General features: G+C 28.7%; 2 protein-coding genes across 6 annotated transcripts in view; both read left to right on the top strand.

The window, feature by feature from the left end:
- Positions 1-76: 76 nt before the first annotated feature.
- Nca (neurocalcin homolog) overlaps positions 77-17,525 on the top strand; it is a 104,232-nt gene continuing 86,783 nt past the window's right edge. The window contains exon 1 of one of the 4 annotated variants that reach the window (XM_015524723.2): positions 77-280. The gene's annotated coding sequence lies outside the window, so the exon portion shown is untranslated. Of the gene's footprint in view, positions 433-17,525 lie in introns of all 4 variants that reach the window. The other 3 variants (XM_015524724.2, XM_015524722.2, XM_015524721.2) reach the window with 3 other exon arrangements.
- The window catches only part of LOC107173954 (neuronal calcium sensor 2), a 101,950-nt gene continuing 84,562 nt past the window's right edge, over positions 138-17,525 (top strand). The window contains exons 1-2 of one of the 2 annotated variants that reach the window (XM_089218628.1): positions 138-280; positions 2,362-2,416. The gene's annotated coding sequence lies outside the window, so the exon portion shown is untranslated. Of the gene's footprint in view, positions 281-775; positions 926-2,361; positions 2,417-17,525 lie in introns of those variants that run through there. The other variant, XM_015524718.2, reaches the window with a different exon arrangement.

Here is a 17,525-nt window from a genome sequence, read left to right as displayed (position 1 = left end):
CCGACGAGAGTTGTTTCTCTAACGCGCTGTAGTAGTTACTAGGTAGTTGTAGTAGTTACTTAGTTGGAATCGAAATCGAAAACCGAAACGTGTAGGTACGCAAGAATATCGTCGGTTTTTGTCGTCGTCGTTGTCGTGTTCTGCTGTCCAGTTTCGGTTGATATCCATATCCATCTGAAGTTGTTGGTCAATTATTTTTTTCTTGTCTGCTGACCAATCCATAATACCATTCAGTTGTTTGGTTCTCAAGTCTACTAACTGAGCGCCGAGTTTTTCCATGGTAATCCTTTTGCACCGGGTAGGCTGACAGTTTTCCACGTCTAAGTTGGTGTTCCCTGGTGCTTGTCACCAGCAGGCTCTACTTGTGGTGCTCAGTGAACCTTGGTTGGTTTACCTCAGACATCCATAGGCTAATCTAGGTTTTTTTTATTGGTACTTAAACCTTTTCTTCATTTTAACCATTCTTAAAGCTAGTGTAAATGGGCACTGATAAGAAAATCAAGTGTAGTATATAAAGAATAGGTATTTGTTTGTTAAATGGTTAGTTTGGATTGGTTTTCTTTCCAGTAACTTATAAAAAAACGTGTCAGAACAATTAAAACTTTATTTGACACCTTAATCTCTAATAGCATTCGTTTTATACTCATACAGTTCACTAGTATTAATTTATTTATCTTGTTTAAGTAGGTAGTATAATTAGTTATTCATTGTACTTCAGTATATAATTTATTTCTAAGTATTTCATGTATTTTACATTATTTGTTTTGCTTAAATATTAAGTACATATGTAAACTAATTAGATGTACCTAGAACTTTTATTGTTAAGTTGTTAATTTGTAAATAATTTGTGACATAAAATTATGTTTTTATGATTTCTCTACCATTTCCATCTAAACTTATGGCTATCAACAAGCATAAGCTAAATGTAAGTATACATGTTTTGATAACATTACTTCATTAATGTTGTTTTGTGCTTTATGAAAAATTGAAAAGAACATATTACTTATGATTTGTCTCTATCAATGTAATAAAATATTAAAATTAGTCATCTGTTTTTATGTTTGAATCATTGGTCCTGTACAATTTGAGAATTAGCTGTTTTCATTGGTGTTAGATATTGGCATCAATTGATATGTTATATATATCGCTAATTATACTCTCGATAGTCTAATAGGTATATAGTAATGCTCTTGCCAACAGCACATTAAGACAATATTTTTATTTTAAGCATCACCTATCAACAGCCTGTTGTCATGATATATGCATTTCAAATATTTTGATCTGTATGGCAGGATACCAGTTTTCTTTAAAAAAAAATTAACGTTTATAATTTTCAATAAAATTTCAATACTCCTTCTTTGAATACTTGAATGTTTTTGCTATAGCCTTAAGGTCTCGAGAAATGTGTAGGTATAGTGTAAATACTGAGCACCCACAAATTGTTTGTTGATTCAGTTGGTGCTACAGCGTGACTAGCCCGATTTACACATCTACAGGACAGGTGCTATGTACCCACTAGTAGTTTTTTTTTTCGTACCAAATTCATTATATGCAAATATACAAATTACCCATGAATATTAAATATTTTGTATACTATCTATTGGAAAAAATGAAATATATGTTCTCTTTACAATTTAAAATGTATAGATATTTTTTTTAATGGCTAAATAAAAATTGTTTCTATTTAAATATTAAACTTGCTAAACCATAGTTTTTATTTAGAAAAATATATTTTATTTTCAATTTTGAATGATTAGATTTTAAATATACAAATTTCCAGCATATTTTGTAAAAGTTGTGTTAGTGTAGAAGATTTGTCTAATAAGTATAAATAAAATAATGTTTTTGATGATTATTGTTGATCAAAAACGAGGAATATCTTAGAATACGATGTATCTCCATTGTCATTTTTCTGTACCCAGTTATAAATGTTTGTAGTTGCTATACATTTTATACCTAATAACATAGGTATATTATAGTATATTTATATATGTTGGAGACGTTGGAGTATACAGTTATGTTGTTTTTGGATACATTTTAGAAAAATATTAACCATACCACTGTTAAATTTTTCCTTTTAATGTTATTTTGATTCCCATTTCAAAAGCTTAAACTTTGTAATCTATTTATCAGCAATTATCTAAAATTGCAAATCAACTCATTTGCACTATATAACTAAAAAATGTGTTTAATGCTATTATATTTGATTTAATATCTATTAATATCGTTTTAGAAATTAATATTAATATTTCTAATCAATATATTTTATATCCAATTATCAATATTATATAAATATCATGTATCTATCTATCTATCTATATATATATATATATATATATGTATATATATTTTTTTTTATAGAGAGATGTCTCATACGTGCGTCATTAGCCCGACAATGAGAAAAAAAATAAAATTGGTAAGTGTTTAATATTATTTTTTAGATTAGATAAAACGAGTAAGTAGAGCTCGTTATGTAGTTTTATCTCCATTAGATAAACTGAAAAAAATTAAGGTAAAAAGTACGCTTTTTCGCCGAATTGATCGCCAGATAGCGCGATAGTTTACATACAATAATAATAAGGATGATAAATAACAAATTTTTTTCCGTTTCCGCTACAGCTATTGGCTATAATATTCTATTTGCATGTTGTATTGAGTGTGAAATTAATGATAATATTATAATCAAAAACTTATCTTGGTTGTTTAAGATTCTTAAAACAGTGTAATTGAAGTTTTTAAGCTTTTGAAAACGTCAATTAAAAAATCTGAACATTAAACAAAAAATATAATATATTATATTATTATAAATTTATTTTCGTTTGAAGTTTAATCAGAAATAAATGTGAAATTGTATGACTTGTTGAAGTATAGCGTATGGTTGATGAAGAGGGGGACTGTGGGTAGCTTAATGCTTACACTATTTACACAATTTTGTGGTATCGCCTAAGCCTGCCAACTCAGTTGTGCGAAGTATTGAACCACTACCCGGAAAATTGATACTTTGCCAACCAAGTCGAAAAATCGTGAATGCGATCATGTGAGTCACTTAAAAAATAGTTAACATCTAGATAAATCGAAATTCCACGTAAAATAGAATGTCGAGTACCTAAATGTAAACATGTAGGTATAATAATTGAAATTTTATCATAAAACATATAGCTTATATATCGACTTATAGACTCGACCGGTTAAAATTATTTTCTTCACGAACCAAATAATACATTTAGTTTAGTCAATTTAAAATGGATATGATTTTACCTATTTTTAAAAACTTATCCGAAAAAAGGTTAAAGTAAGGTACTTACTTTGCTTGATCTAACAGTAGATGATGTATAGTTTACTTCTTCATTAAGCAAGACATTTAAATGTCTGTGTTCAATTTAAATTCAATGATAAATCATTGCAAACGAAAAATGACTCTAAAGGTAGATCAGAAACCTTTAATATATCATTTAATATAACATGTCTGTCAGGTTATATAATTAAGCATCTTTTATAAAATATTTGTATTGTTTTAAATATAACTAATATATAGTAATGAATTAATAAAATAAAATTATTTAATTGAAAATTTACTAATTCCTCAGTTGTTAAAAATTTATAAAACCCTTAAATTGTATAGCTAAGGATTGAAAATTTAAAACAAAGTTCCATGTAATAGTAGTTTATACTGCTGCAAAAAAATCTAAAATCTATTCAAACACAGTTTTTTTTATAGTTAAATATTTAAGTTCAAATTTGGATAAAATTACATATTCAATAATATGGGTCTGATGACCCTACCTAAAATTTTTTTATTCCCGATAAACAACAATCTTCTGATACTTATCCCGCTTCCTTCGCTGGTGGATTTATGATACCTATAATTTCATTCTATTCAGACACTTAATATTTACACATTACACACAAGACCAACTATTAAATCCCTAAAATTGGTTCCATTTTTGGAGAGTTAGATTAAAAGTACAAAACTACAAAACCAAATCTATTCATACGATATAGGTACCTTAAATTACGCTTTATTAGCAGTATCCCTTACCAATTTAATTTTTTAAATTTAACATCTTAATAAAAAACTTAATTTGACATAAAATTTTATACAAAATTACAAACAAAAACAACTAAATTTACGTTTCCATACTTTGAGAACCTACTAGGTATGCTCTAAAATGCAACTGTTCACTAAAATACTAAAATCTTTAGATATAAACCAATTATAAGACCGGCCATGACGTATGGTATCCACTAACAAACTGTGGTATAGCAATAAAATATAAATATTCTTCAATCTTTCTAATCAATACGTAAATGTACTAAATTCACAACCCACAAGTGCACCTTCGTACTTTAGGCATAGGCGTAATCTGGGGAAAATTCTTGGAGCACCTAGCTGTTATAAAACCAAAAATTTATTAGGTAAAATGACATTATTTCTCTCTCATTTAAATATCTTAGGGTGCAGTACTTCCCTCCCACCATCAGATTACACCTATGACGTTATAGCAATAACTATTTACACATCGACTTAAAAAAACACACACATAGCCTTTTAATATTACGACTAATTCTACACAGTCATAACAAAAAACTCAAAGCCATTGATGATTTCCAATCTTAAATCATTATTAATTCTAACAAACTCCTCACGCAGCATAGCGGAACTAATCAAGCGAACCTAAATGAATTAATTGTATAAAAAGAAAATAAAGTCATACCTTAATAATGAGTTCAAACTTCTGAAATAAGAAATGGTGTCACTATTCACCCCTTCGCTCAAGTTAACACGGTTAAAATCTAGCATAATTTTTATCTACTTTATTGCATTTGAAACTACTGATGGTACACAGTAATTAGTTATTAGATTGAGTAATGAAAGTAGCATGTACCGGACCGGTACTACCGGAATATAGTTCTAAGTGTGGGATGTTTTCTCTCAGAGTTATTAAAGGTATTTTCCTGACATAAAAATCTATCATTGTTATTAAATCATAACAATTTAGATTTAAATCATGCAAATAACAAAAACATGACATGTATGTAAACGTTTTGGTTCATATGCCAATTGATCGTGGCTAATACAATAAAAAATATTTGAAAACCATTAATTTATACAAATGTGTTGTATTTTAAATATACGATAAAATATGTAATATATTTATATACCTAAATATTTATTTACTCTATTGATTATTTGTATACTAGGTATTTCTAACGTAGAAATAAATTATACTTATCTTGACGTAATATTGACGTTGAATACACAATTAGATAAAATTTGGTTAAGAAAATTTACAGTTTACAAAGTAATTTAAATATTTTTATTATTTGAAATATACATGTATCATAATAAATTAGCTAGGTAATAATTACTATAATATTTTTAAAAATTTATTTGATAAGTTAAATTACACATTGGAAGTTGGTATAGAATTATGTATGATATTTATTTACTATATATAGAATGCGTGTTTTAAAATAATAAATTATGAGTTATGTTGAAAACCATGTAAAATATTTGTAAAAATAAAATAATAATAATTAATACAAAGGAATTGAAACTTTAGTTAATGACATGGTTGTATGAATAATTAACTAACAATTTCACAACGAACCTTTATGCATAATTCAAATTATTCGTTATCACATACCTATCCTTTTGACTTTTGTTCTAATAATCTTAATTTAGTTTTTTCAATGTTTTTTCGTAGTTTAAATTAAAATTGTTTGGTGATAAATAGAAAAGTTAAATATTTGAAAATATTATTTTAATATAAGACAGTTTGTAGATAGTAGGCGCATTATGTAGGTTCCAATGATTGATTTTGAAAAAAAAAAAACTAGAAGAGGGACTCAGCGGATGTCGAATGAACTAGCGTTCCACACATAATGAAGCCCTATCTCTTCGGATACATGTAATCCCAAAAATCATTAAATTTATCATACAAAAATATTTTAATAGAAAAAAACACTAATCTATTTATTCTACAAAAATAAAAACAAAACAATACTTGTCTTATACTCGGGATTAAACAAAGTCCATACACTTTCATATGAACTACATTCATTTTGAAAAGATCGTTTAGAAAGTTAACTTCATCTGAATTTATTTTTCCACTCTTAATCCAGCTATTACGATTTATAAAGATATGATCCATAAAATATATCAATTATCTATGGTATAAACACAGATAGATGTTTACATCATTTCTGTTAGAATAATACGATTTCTTGTCTCTATATTTCAAGCTAATGAATCCATCCACCTCCCCAAATCAAGCACTGGTAGGTACTAAAGTTACTATTGTAAAAAATGTTATTAGTAACAACACAATTAGTGCCTAAACAAAATACCTAATTAATTGTGATTTAATTGAATTTCAAAATGTATATGTATCTACCTATCTGCAATTAATTAAAAACTCGAATCTTGTTTTTCTTTGGATAATTTTGAAGTTAATGTATAGTAAATTGCGTGTCGTAGTGAATTCTGATCATTAACAAAAAATATAATTGATAGTGAATTGGTGGTTAAACGTTCGAATGTGATTTTCTTCAATTTCATTTTATTTAACGTTCAAAAATTATTAATAGTAAATGTGTTATATATATATCAATTTTTCATTATACACTATCAAATCAAGAAAATGTTTAGCAAGTTAGATACTATAAATAAGGTACTCAAATAATACGTTAACATTTCGTTGTTATTTCCTTCTATCGTGTTTTATACATATTTTTTACAACTGATGTCCTCAAGCATTGATAATCTATCCAAAAATCAACTATTTATTATAGTCTAAATTTCTAACACATTAACTGTCATTAAAACTATTCATTTCACGTGCAATTACTTTAATTAGTTATTTATCATGACACGTACCACCTTCTCTTTCTTTTTGTTTTAGTTTCTTATATGGGTTTTTGGGTTACAATCTTTTATTTATTTTTGCAATGCTAAATTTTTAGATGGCTTACATTTTTAAGTCTAATAAAATGAGTAAAAGTCAATACTTTGTGCGGAGAAATGCATGTAGCTACCTAATGATTTTACAATGTGTGTTTGTGTGTGTATGCGCTCACAGTATACATATATACACATGTTTTGAAAAATGAATGAATAAAGATTTAAACATTTCATAAATTATTCATATTAGCGTTTACTCAACATTATATATACCTATTCAAAAAATGTTTGCTTGTTGGGTGCTATTTATAATTATATAAGCATTTTAAATATTCGACTTCTTTAGTTTTTTTCCGATTTATGGTACGAAAACTTTTGTTTGAGTGTAATTGTGTTTGAAAATTTAATACAAGATCCTTCATAAGTTGCTCTTACTGTAATTAAACAATCAAGTCACAATTTTTTTAAGAGTTTGAAGTTGAAATTTGTATGACATTTGTTAAAAGCACGAAAATATATGAAGTGTTTTTGTATTAAAAATTTTTAGTTTTATTTAAACAAAAAATTGAATAATCAATAGGTTAGCAATTCTTCCTAATTTTTTCTAAATTTTTTTTTAGGTTTTACGGCCTTTAAGACCATCCTGTAAAACAAATTTCCCTCCATCTTATTCTGTTTTCAGCTATTTCTCTCCAGTTTGCTCTTGGGTCTACTTCTTTAACTTCTCTCTTCACACAGTTTTCCCATCTGAGGCGTGGTCTGCATCTAATTTATTTATTAGCTTTTTAATAAAATCTTTATTTTTTCTAAATAAAATTTTCAATATGTTATGCTCAAATACAAATACATATTTTTGATCTATTGATAATAGAGTAAATCTATAAAAATAATGTTATATCCTCAAATTATATTGGTTGTTTTGTTGCATTTAAAAGCTATTAATTGTAGACGCCAGAAACGTTTTAATATTACTTGATTAAATTTTTTTCATGCACAGAAATATATGTACTGAGACTAATTTTAAACTATTATAAATTTTTTGATTTAAAAAAAAAATTGGTTCAAACTCCGAATTATTAAAATAAAAATAAAATATAATTTAAAAGTAAAGGCCTCGATGTAGGACAATTCTGTATGGGTCTTTAACCAAATTTTTTTATATACAAAGATTGTACTCAAATTTAACTCATCCCCATTACACTTACTTATACTCAATTATGATTAACTATTTCATACTATATTAGGTACTTCCCTGGTTTTTTTTTAAGCTTAAAATACAAGTTGAAACATATTTTGGAGTTTTGGAGTATAAACTGTAAATTTATATAATGTTTATATAACAGCTTTTAGTATATCAAACCATTATTTGCCTAATACCCACCTACATATTATGACAAACTCGTATTTATCAGTTAGGTATTCAATGATAATTTTAAAAATATGACTTATTTGATTAATAATAATGCGCAATTAATTATTTTTCATGCCGAATATATATCCTACATGTTCTACTACAATATTTCTTAATAATAGTGATTTAAATTTTTTATGTCTGAGAATTTGATGTAAATTGTACGAAACCCTTTTATTTATAGTACTGATTTTTTAGTTGATTCGAAATACACAACAAAGTAGTTACGAATGTTACGATAAAAACATTGTGTCATACTGAATTAGTATTAACGATATAGCTATTGCATCTCCAAAGAATATACAATAATAGAACATATGATATGTTTTATGGTAAAGTAAAAGCAATATGCTAGCCGACATTGGAATGCAATGCTGATCAAGTATATAATATACACACTTATTCACGCACAAATAACGGCTGACCGCGTCTAATATCACAAAAGGTATGGTCAGTAGTGATTTGTGTAAAAATATATGATCGATTTATTATTTATTTTGCTTAATTTATATTGTACCCAACAGATTGTTTATTATTATTATTTTTATAAAATAAAATGAGTCCTAAAGCCTTATGTATTGTTTTTGATTAATATGCTATTTATGAAAAAACAATTTTAGGTAAATACTTAATACTCATCAAGAATACATTTCTTTAAATATGTCTGAGTATGTGTTTCATGGAGTTAATTTAATAAAGGACTATTATAAATTACATTATCCGATAGGTAATAGGAGTATTCTAGTCAATAAAGTTTTATATACTTTGCTTGATGCTTGTTAAACTATAATATATTATTATAACAATAATATAATTTTAAAACGGCACTTAGTATAGGCAATTTAATATCACTACTGCATTCAGTATCACAAAATCTCATGATTTGTTTCTACTATTGTTATTAAAAAAAAATAAGTATTTATTTGAATATATAATATGATATAATTAAGTTTTGTATAAAAACAATCCAAGTTTTAGTATTATTTCAATGTAAATGTATATAATAAATGTATACTATTTTATATATTATTATATGTAAGTAAAGTGTAAGTGTAGCTTGTCACATCTTATTAGTAGGTATCCAATATATTAACATTATAGTTTTTAAAAATACCTAACTATTTTATTTTAAATGTGTGAATTATTTTTTATTGCAATTTGTTATTTCTCTAGAGTTATTATTTTAATCGTATTACCATAATTTAAATAAATATACCGAACTATATGTAACATTTCAAATTTATTCATAGTTAATTGCCGTATAAATTAGTTTCATATTTCTATAAGTAGGATATATAGTTTCCAAAACCTTCCGAAAATCTAAACTGTATAGCGATGTTTGGTGGAAGTTTTTGTCATTTGGCTATCAACTAATATATTAAAATATGACTAGGTTAAGATCAATCATATAATATTAAAAACCGTTATCTATAAAATACCACATCCGATCAAACCAAATGCTATCATTATTTTAATTGTATAGAACAGTGGTGCGCAACCTGGGGGTCACGACCCCTAAGGGGGTCGCGTAATTTTATTAGGGGGTCGCCAGTAATCACCAAATGAAAAAGTTTTATACTATATTGCTATGTATATTGTATATTATTTTATAGTTTTATACAAAGTAAAATTATTTTGTACCGTTGATGGCTGTGTCAATCGTAATATTATGACAATATGTCATATCTTATTAATATTGCGATAACTAGTTCTATTGAACCACGCAGTATATGGGTTATTATAATATTTTTTTTTTTCATGTTTTTGATTAATTAAATTAAAGAAATATTAAAACTGCTCTAAAATTAATGATTTAATGTATATGAATAAAATGTGTAAAATGTGTTATACATTAAGACTATTAAGTAAATTTAAATTACACACTTACATAATGTTGGTAGGTAGGGGGGCCGTATTAAAAAATAAATTATTTTGGGGGGTCGTGGATCAAAAAAGGTTGCGCACCACTGGTATAGAACCTAACCAAATACAAGTGATTGAAAAGAAAAGAAATGTGATTGAACAACATAATAATAATAAAATGTGTAACAGGTTTCAAAGTTTGGGTATTTATTATGCCAAACTTCACTAGGTATTGAAATTTTTTATGCCAGGAACACATATCATTAGTTTAATACGATATTAATTTTTCTATAACCATATAATATTGACTAGGTCTTGTTGCATGTATATAATATATTAAAATTAATATCCATTAAATATTTTATATATATCTATAATATGTTTACTGGTATATATATATATATAAATTAAAAGTAGTTTTTGTAGATTTTTAAAACGTTTAAACATGAAAATTTGTTCATTAGATTTGTTCCTGATTATTTTTGTATGCATTAAGTGTTGCTATGTGTTATAACAAATAATATACATCAGCGCATTTTTTTGATTTTTGGTTTTTGGTTTATATATTCGTATATATAAATAAATAGTCAATACAATGATACAAATATCATGCTCCGGGGACTAGCGCTCGGTTGGGTTACAATGTTACAAATGTTTCTTAATGCTAGAAAGTAGCACATTGATCGAAGCATTTGGAACGTAATGTTGACGACGGTGAAACGTTTCTGGAATCGGGGTGGTGGTGAACAGTAGTTGCAGGGCTGTACGAAAAGCAGAGGGAGTACAAAAAGATTATTGAAATTTTCGACACGACGCAAAACGGTTCGACAAGGCCCGCCACTTTTGCGTTCGTAAATGACTATATTTTTCAACCGTGAAAATTCGCTCATTATCTATACAATAATAAATATAATTTAGCAGACGTGTTTCGGAACTAGTGGCGTACGTATTATATTAATGTATTGGTTTGTCTCTGAAAAAGCTGACAAAACGATGGGATCATTATGGGGATGTGATATAATGATTTTAAACATACAATCCACCATTATTCTGTCTCATTCAGTCTGTTCTGATTCTCGCAATAAAGAAAAACTAACAGGGGAGGGAGGTTGGTATTTTCTATAAAATATTATGTCATCATCATAATAATAATGCTATGTTGGGGCGATGGCTGCTGCAGTGTAATCATCGAAGTGCGCGAATTCGACATTCACGTCGTGACGCTCTTTTGCGTCATATACCGCTCCGGATAATATTGTCGCGGGCCGATGTCGCGACACACCTGTTAAAGCGTGCGCAATATAATATGCTCCACGTACCCGGGACATAATAATCATAGAATATATATATGTATATATGAAGCGCTCGCCGCCGTATCGCACATTGGATTTCGTTTATGTGGCATATGCGTTTACCAATACGCGAAATGACAAAGCGCGGTTTGCGAGTGCGCCGCGGGGGTGGTTTAAAAATGAAAAAAAAAACATTACGGTCGGGTTTTTGTGCTATACGGCGTGCAGCGGGGTCACGGAGGCGTGTGTATAGCACGAGCGTATCGATCGCCGACGTGGACTTTGCGCGCCGGCGCTACGCTGCTCTACGCCGGGTCTGGGGTCCACCACCGTGGATACGCCCGCCGCTCGACTTCGCGTGTACGGGGTACTGAGTCGGGCTTCCGTTTGGTGGCGTTGCCGGGCTGCGTTTGCAGTGCCTCGTCGCTAGCCGCGGATCCAGGGTGACTGCACCGGCGCGCGGACAGAGAGAATACCGAAAGAGAAGAAAAAAAAATCATCATAATAATATAAAGACTACCTAGGCGGCCGTAACAGCGGTGGCGGTGGTGATGTTGATGATGGTGGTGGTGGTGATGGCGGGTGAACTTGACGCCGCCGCTACCGGTCTTTTCGGACACACCTTTTGTATACGCGTGACCATAGAAAGAGAAAGAGTAAGATAGAGAGAGAGAGAGAAAGAGAGAGAAAGACCCGCGGCCGTTGCCGTGTGTACCACTGCCGAGCAGGAATTCGATCCGCCGCTTTTTCAACCCCCAACCCACTCTTCACCTCCGGCCACTCGACTTACCACCACTACCGCGGTGGCTGAGTAGGATTTGAATTTTTTAAAACTCATTTCTCTCTCGCCTTACACGCGTGTTTCTCCTAACTTTTTTTCAGTGCGAGGGTGGTTTCCATCTTACACACACACCACACCACACATGTATTATATATATGTAACTCACTCGTCCGTTGCCGACTCTACCTGCAACTGTCGACATCCGTAGACGCTTGTGTGTACGGTATTTTTTCTTGGCATTAAACTTATCAGTCACCAGTCACCGTGTGATCTCATTTGTGTGCGTGTGTGTGTGTGTCACATGCGACCATAGCGCAGGGTGTATTTCGCTTTGGCGAGTACGTATATATACAGTTGTGCGAGAAAGAAAGATGAACAGCTGCAGCATATATAGTAATATAATAGACATTCATATTATATACAACGCCTCGCGAGAGCGGAAAAAACTTTTATACTTTCCCTACACACACGCCATAGCGCGTAACGGGAGATATATATACAATGTGTGTAGGTATACAGTGTGTACAGCGTGCCAGTATTGGTGTTTGAAACTCGCGATGGATTCTCGTTAGCCGGTTCAGCTTAGAGGCAGTTTTTTTTAATTCAATTTTTATTTTGGTGTACTCGAAAACATAAATTAACCGTCGCTGACACGCTTGCCCTGAGTAGACTATCCAATATGAATTATGATTATGATACGTTATATATATTATATATATATATATATATATAACCGATATGAATGATAACGACACAATAACATAATCTAGGTATATAATGCCCATTAGCGATTGTTCGTTTTTTATTATTAAAACGTACAGGGGACATAATTGTTATGGATGTTTTTTTAACTCCGGTAGATGTTTAATTTATATTATTGTATCGCGTACAATAGAAACAATGCTATGTTTTTTTTGGTCCAGGGCATAATTTTTGTTTAATTTACGAATACGTGAAGTTTGCACATTATAATAATATATTGTTATACAAATGACTCCATTAAAAAACATAACTTTTTCGTTACATAAAACGGAGTCGCAGTGCCTGCATGACTCGTTATATATACTTAATGAATATAACAAACATTTCATGCAACTGTTAATTGATAAGAAGAAACATCTAAAAAACAATATCATTATTCTCCTTTGGTATGGAATCAACTTGGAATTTAATACTCGATTTAACCTTTTCATATTTGTTTGTAAGCAAAAACAGAGCGCTCTGCGCTTATGAATATTTATAAAAATCATTAATTTTATGCGATAATATATATTATATTATTTTATATTTAAAATTACCCCCGGCAGCAGTAGGAGAAAATAATTGTGTTTTACTATAAGACATAATGTGTAGGTAATTGTTCTTTGCGTTTTTAATATAGGTTTTTAATTTTATATAATTTGCTTAAGCACGCGTGCAGTACTTATCTGCTTTTAATTATGTTTATATCTAATAATAAAAAAAATTAAAAACATCATGATTCGTGGGGTATAATAGATGTATTATTGTATCAATATATGAGTATATGACCATGTGCTTATATATAGTAGCGGCGTTTTCAAAATTGTATAACAAACATAATAAAAATAATTACAAATATAATAGTGTATGAGCCCTCAAACGTTATTTCAATAACAATGAAAAATGGCATTGCTTATAAGCATGCGTTCGTAAAAAATTTCTAAAAAATGAGGTCAAGTCCGGGTGGCTATTTGTGTTAAACCACAAGTGTAATGTATATATACGCCCTAAAGCATTATTCCGCCGACGACGACCATATTGAATTTGGTAGAGTTGTGTATTATAAATATATATATAGTAAATAACTTCCGGCCCGGGGTTCTCGTTTCATGTCAAAGAATTATTATTATTATTATTATTATTATTATTATTATTATTATTATACGTGCTTGGCTACCAATTGGAGCGTTTGAAAACTTCGGCCGGGAGGGTTTCGGTCCGAATGTGAATTGTGTACTTATATATATATAGTATACACGTGTATAAACATGACGATCCTTAGCGTTTCCCGAGTCGGATAGGTTAAAACGTATAGGACAAAACGTCGTTGCACACCCTGTGTAATCGTGTAATATACCGTTCGGGTAAATGATGGTCTCGGCGATCCAACAGCGTTCAGCTGAGCTTTTGTATTATTATTATATATTCTCGGAGATAGTTAAGTTTAATATGTGTGTATATACTTTGCACAGCATACTGGATATTTATTTTCTAAATAAAATACCTAATAGTTATGATAAACAAATAGTGTACAAAATGTTAAAATCTAATACAGTCTTCAAAACCAACTTCTTCCACCAGTAACAATTTTTATTGGTATTATATTTTCACGTAATTATTTTTTACTTGTTAAACTTTAAACAACCCTATCTATACCCATAACTGATTTAAAATTTAAATATATAGAAAATAATATTTATTATAAACTAATGATCCGTATATTTCTAATGTTTTTTAGCCGTTACAAACGTTTTGCTGTTGATAAAGCTGTGAATGATCTGAATATGTTGATTCTTTATGATGACGAACACTATAATATTTTATGTTATTTATTAAATACCTACTAATATAATTTTGATACTGTGTATGTACTCGTATAATGAACTTAAGTTAGTTTAACTTTTGATTACAAAATATGTAGAAGTTTTAAAATAAAAACAATAATTAGATCCAAACTGAATGATATAGATTTCAAAATACATATTCATATAATTAATCTAACCATACTTTTAATCTGAAGTAAATTTTTTTTTTAAATGCACATTGATTTCAAATTGAACCATTTGAGTTGGCTCATATGACATTCAAACGTGATTGAAAAATGTAACAAATCACTAATTTGGTTAATTATGGTTATAAACGCGCACACCCCAATTAAATACTTATACATTATTGTGCAGTGCATAAATTATTTGAAAATATATGTGTTAGTTATAGTATTATTTACGCATAGTTGTTTTTTTACTCCAATAATAGGTTGTCAAGTAATTTTTCATTATATTTTTTCTTTGCGTACACTCGCAATTTCCAAGTATTATATATACCTACATATAATATAGAAATACGTTTTTTGGCCGTTCCTTTAATAATATGGAAATGGTTTCAAATCGATGGTGTTTTAATTAATTGTTCAAAAACTCGTGTTTCCATGGAGATGATATATATATATATATATATATAAATATAATATATTTATAGTGTATGTTTGTGAGTGTGTGTGTAACTTGTACGCCCGTGTTTGTTTCGATTACTCGGGATATTTCCTTTTTTTAAACGTATTGCGAACCCCGCGATCGCGTTTTCCTCATCTAATATATCATAAATAAATAAATCCCCATAAATATACCCATGCATTTAATGTTTTTAAAGATCTGATTCAATAGCTTTAAAATATTTTCGCTTAGGTACCGAATGAACGATGATTTCAGTATTGAAGTATTTTTAACGTATATTAATGCATAAATACCCGCGTGAACAAGGCAAACGCTGATGGGCGAATGTATAGTTCACAGATAATTTATAAATCGTCATAGTCGTCGCCAAGTGTTAGTTCGACTTTTTCTACTTCAGTGTTATTTGTATTAATTGCACGCACACACACAATACTATTCATATAAATATATACGTGTTAGATATTAGCTATATAACATAATATTTACTACATATTCAACTGTATTTCACATTTTTTAAATCGAAAATAACTCGATAGGCTAGATTTAAAAAAACTTTCAAATAATTTTAATTAAAAACGATGATTTCATCAAATACTATCATAAATGAAATACTTACTCAATGGATTTTTGCTTTTTTTTTGGGTTTAGAGTTTATATTGTGGTTTATGTTGTTAGGGGAGTTTTTCTTAACCATTTTTTCACATATTTGTTTAATATTTTATTAATATAATATGTGTTTAAATTTGATTTTAATTAAAGATTCCACATTTGTCTACAAAACTTAAATGATAATTAATCAATTTGATATGTTAATCGAATATTCATAATGATATAATGGCGTTACCGTCAATATGTTTGCAATTGATTATCATTGACAATGGCGAATTCAGTTAGACAATATTAAGTTTTGCCTAGACTAATGGTCCTACTAATATTTAAAAAATGGCCAAGTATGCATTATACCTATATGCATATAATTTTAACTAAAATAATTAAAATAATCAATTTCAATATATATATAATTTTTACAAATACCTAATTAAATTTATTACTTTATTTTTTAATCGATATTGTTTTGACATGATGATCGGAATCTCTGTTCTTACAAGATATTTTATATAATAAAACCACACAAATACATATTTTTATTTGGTTCATGCGGTGTAGAATAATTTAATTTAAGTGTGGGCTGCGCATCGTGTAGATACCCATTGCTAGCCCAGATGTTACATAAAATGACTAAAATTAACTGTCAAATTTGACGATGTTCAATTTATGCAATAGACTTATATTTGAATTGACGAAATCGCATAGCAGTTAGGTTTACTAATGTTGTTATACTTATTACTATTATATATGTATAATTAATAAAACTCATATTTATTATTATTATATACATATATTATTTTATTAATTTTATTAATGCTTATAAATGTTTTAAATTATGAATATATATAAAGTTCCCTTCATTTAAATTTTTAAAAAACATTGTATATATTTAAAATTTCAAAATTTTCACATTGTGAAGATTAATGAAATAGTATACGATTCCATATTTTGCATCATTTTGGTTTAAGCATGAAATGAAAAATTAAGTAGAGGCTGTAGACAATTCATTCCATCCCTCCATCCCTCATTGTATACAAATTTTTATTTCTAACTTGTTTCTGATATTTATTGGTACAAGTGAGATATGCCTTTGAGAATTTTTTTTTTTTATTTAAATGAAATTTTGTTAACAATTAGTTTCGACAGTTATATGATTATAAATGTAGTATGTAAAAAGTATATAAAATTAATGATAGAAAATATATTACAAATAAATTAATTAAATTTTTAAATCAGCTGAAGAAGGATATAAGTGAGGTAATAATTGGTAAAATTGGTGAGGAGAGAATGGATTGGGTGTAGAAAGGGAAATTAAAAGAGTGAGTTAAGGCGAAAAGGATATTATCAAAGACAATTTTTAAATTGCTTATTTTACATAAAATATGAGCCTATAGTTAATTTGCGCTATTTTGACATGTAATTAGCAGGTATTTGCATTAGGGATTCCAAAACTATCGTTAATAATTTGTTC

The sequence above is a fragment of the Diuraphis noxia genome, unplaced genomic scaffold (assembly GCF_037042655.1).
Source record: "Diuraphis noxia isolate RWA-SAM2 unplaced genomic scaffold, SU_Dnox_SAM2 contig0002, whole genome shotgun sequence".
In the NCBI taxonomy this organism is placed as follows: Eukaryota; Metazoa; Arthropoda; class Insecta; order Hemiptera; family Aphididae; genus Diuraphis; species Diuraphis noxia.
The sequence above is the reverse complement of the archived record's forward strand: the minus strand, read 5'-3'. Positions and strand labels throughout refer to the sequence as shown.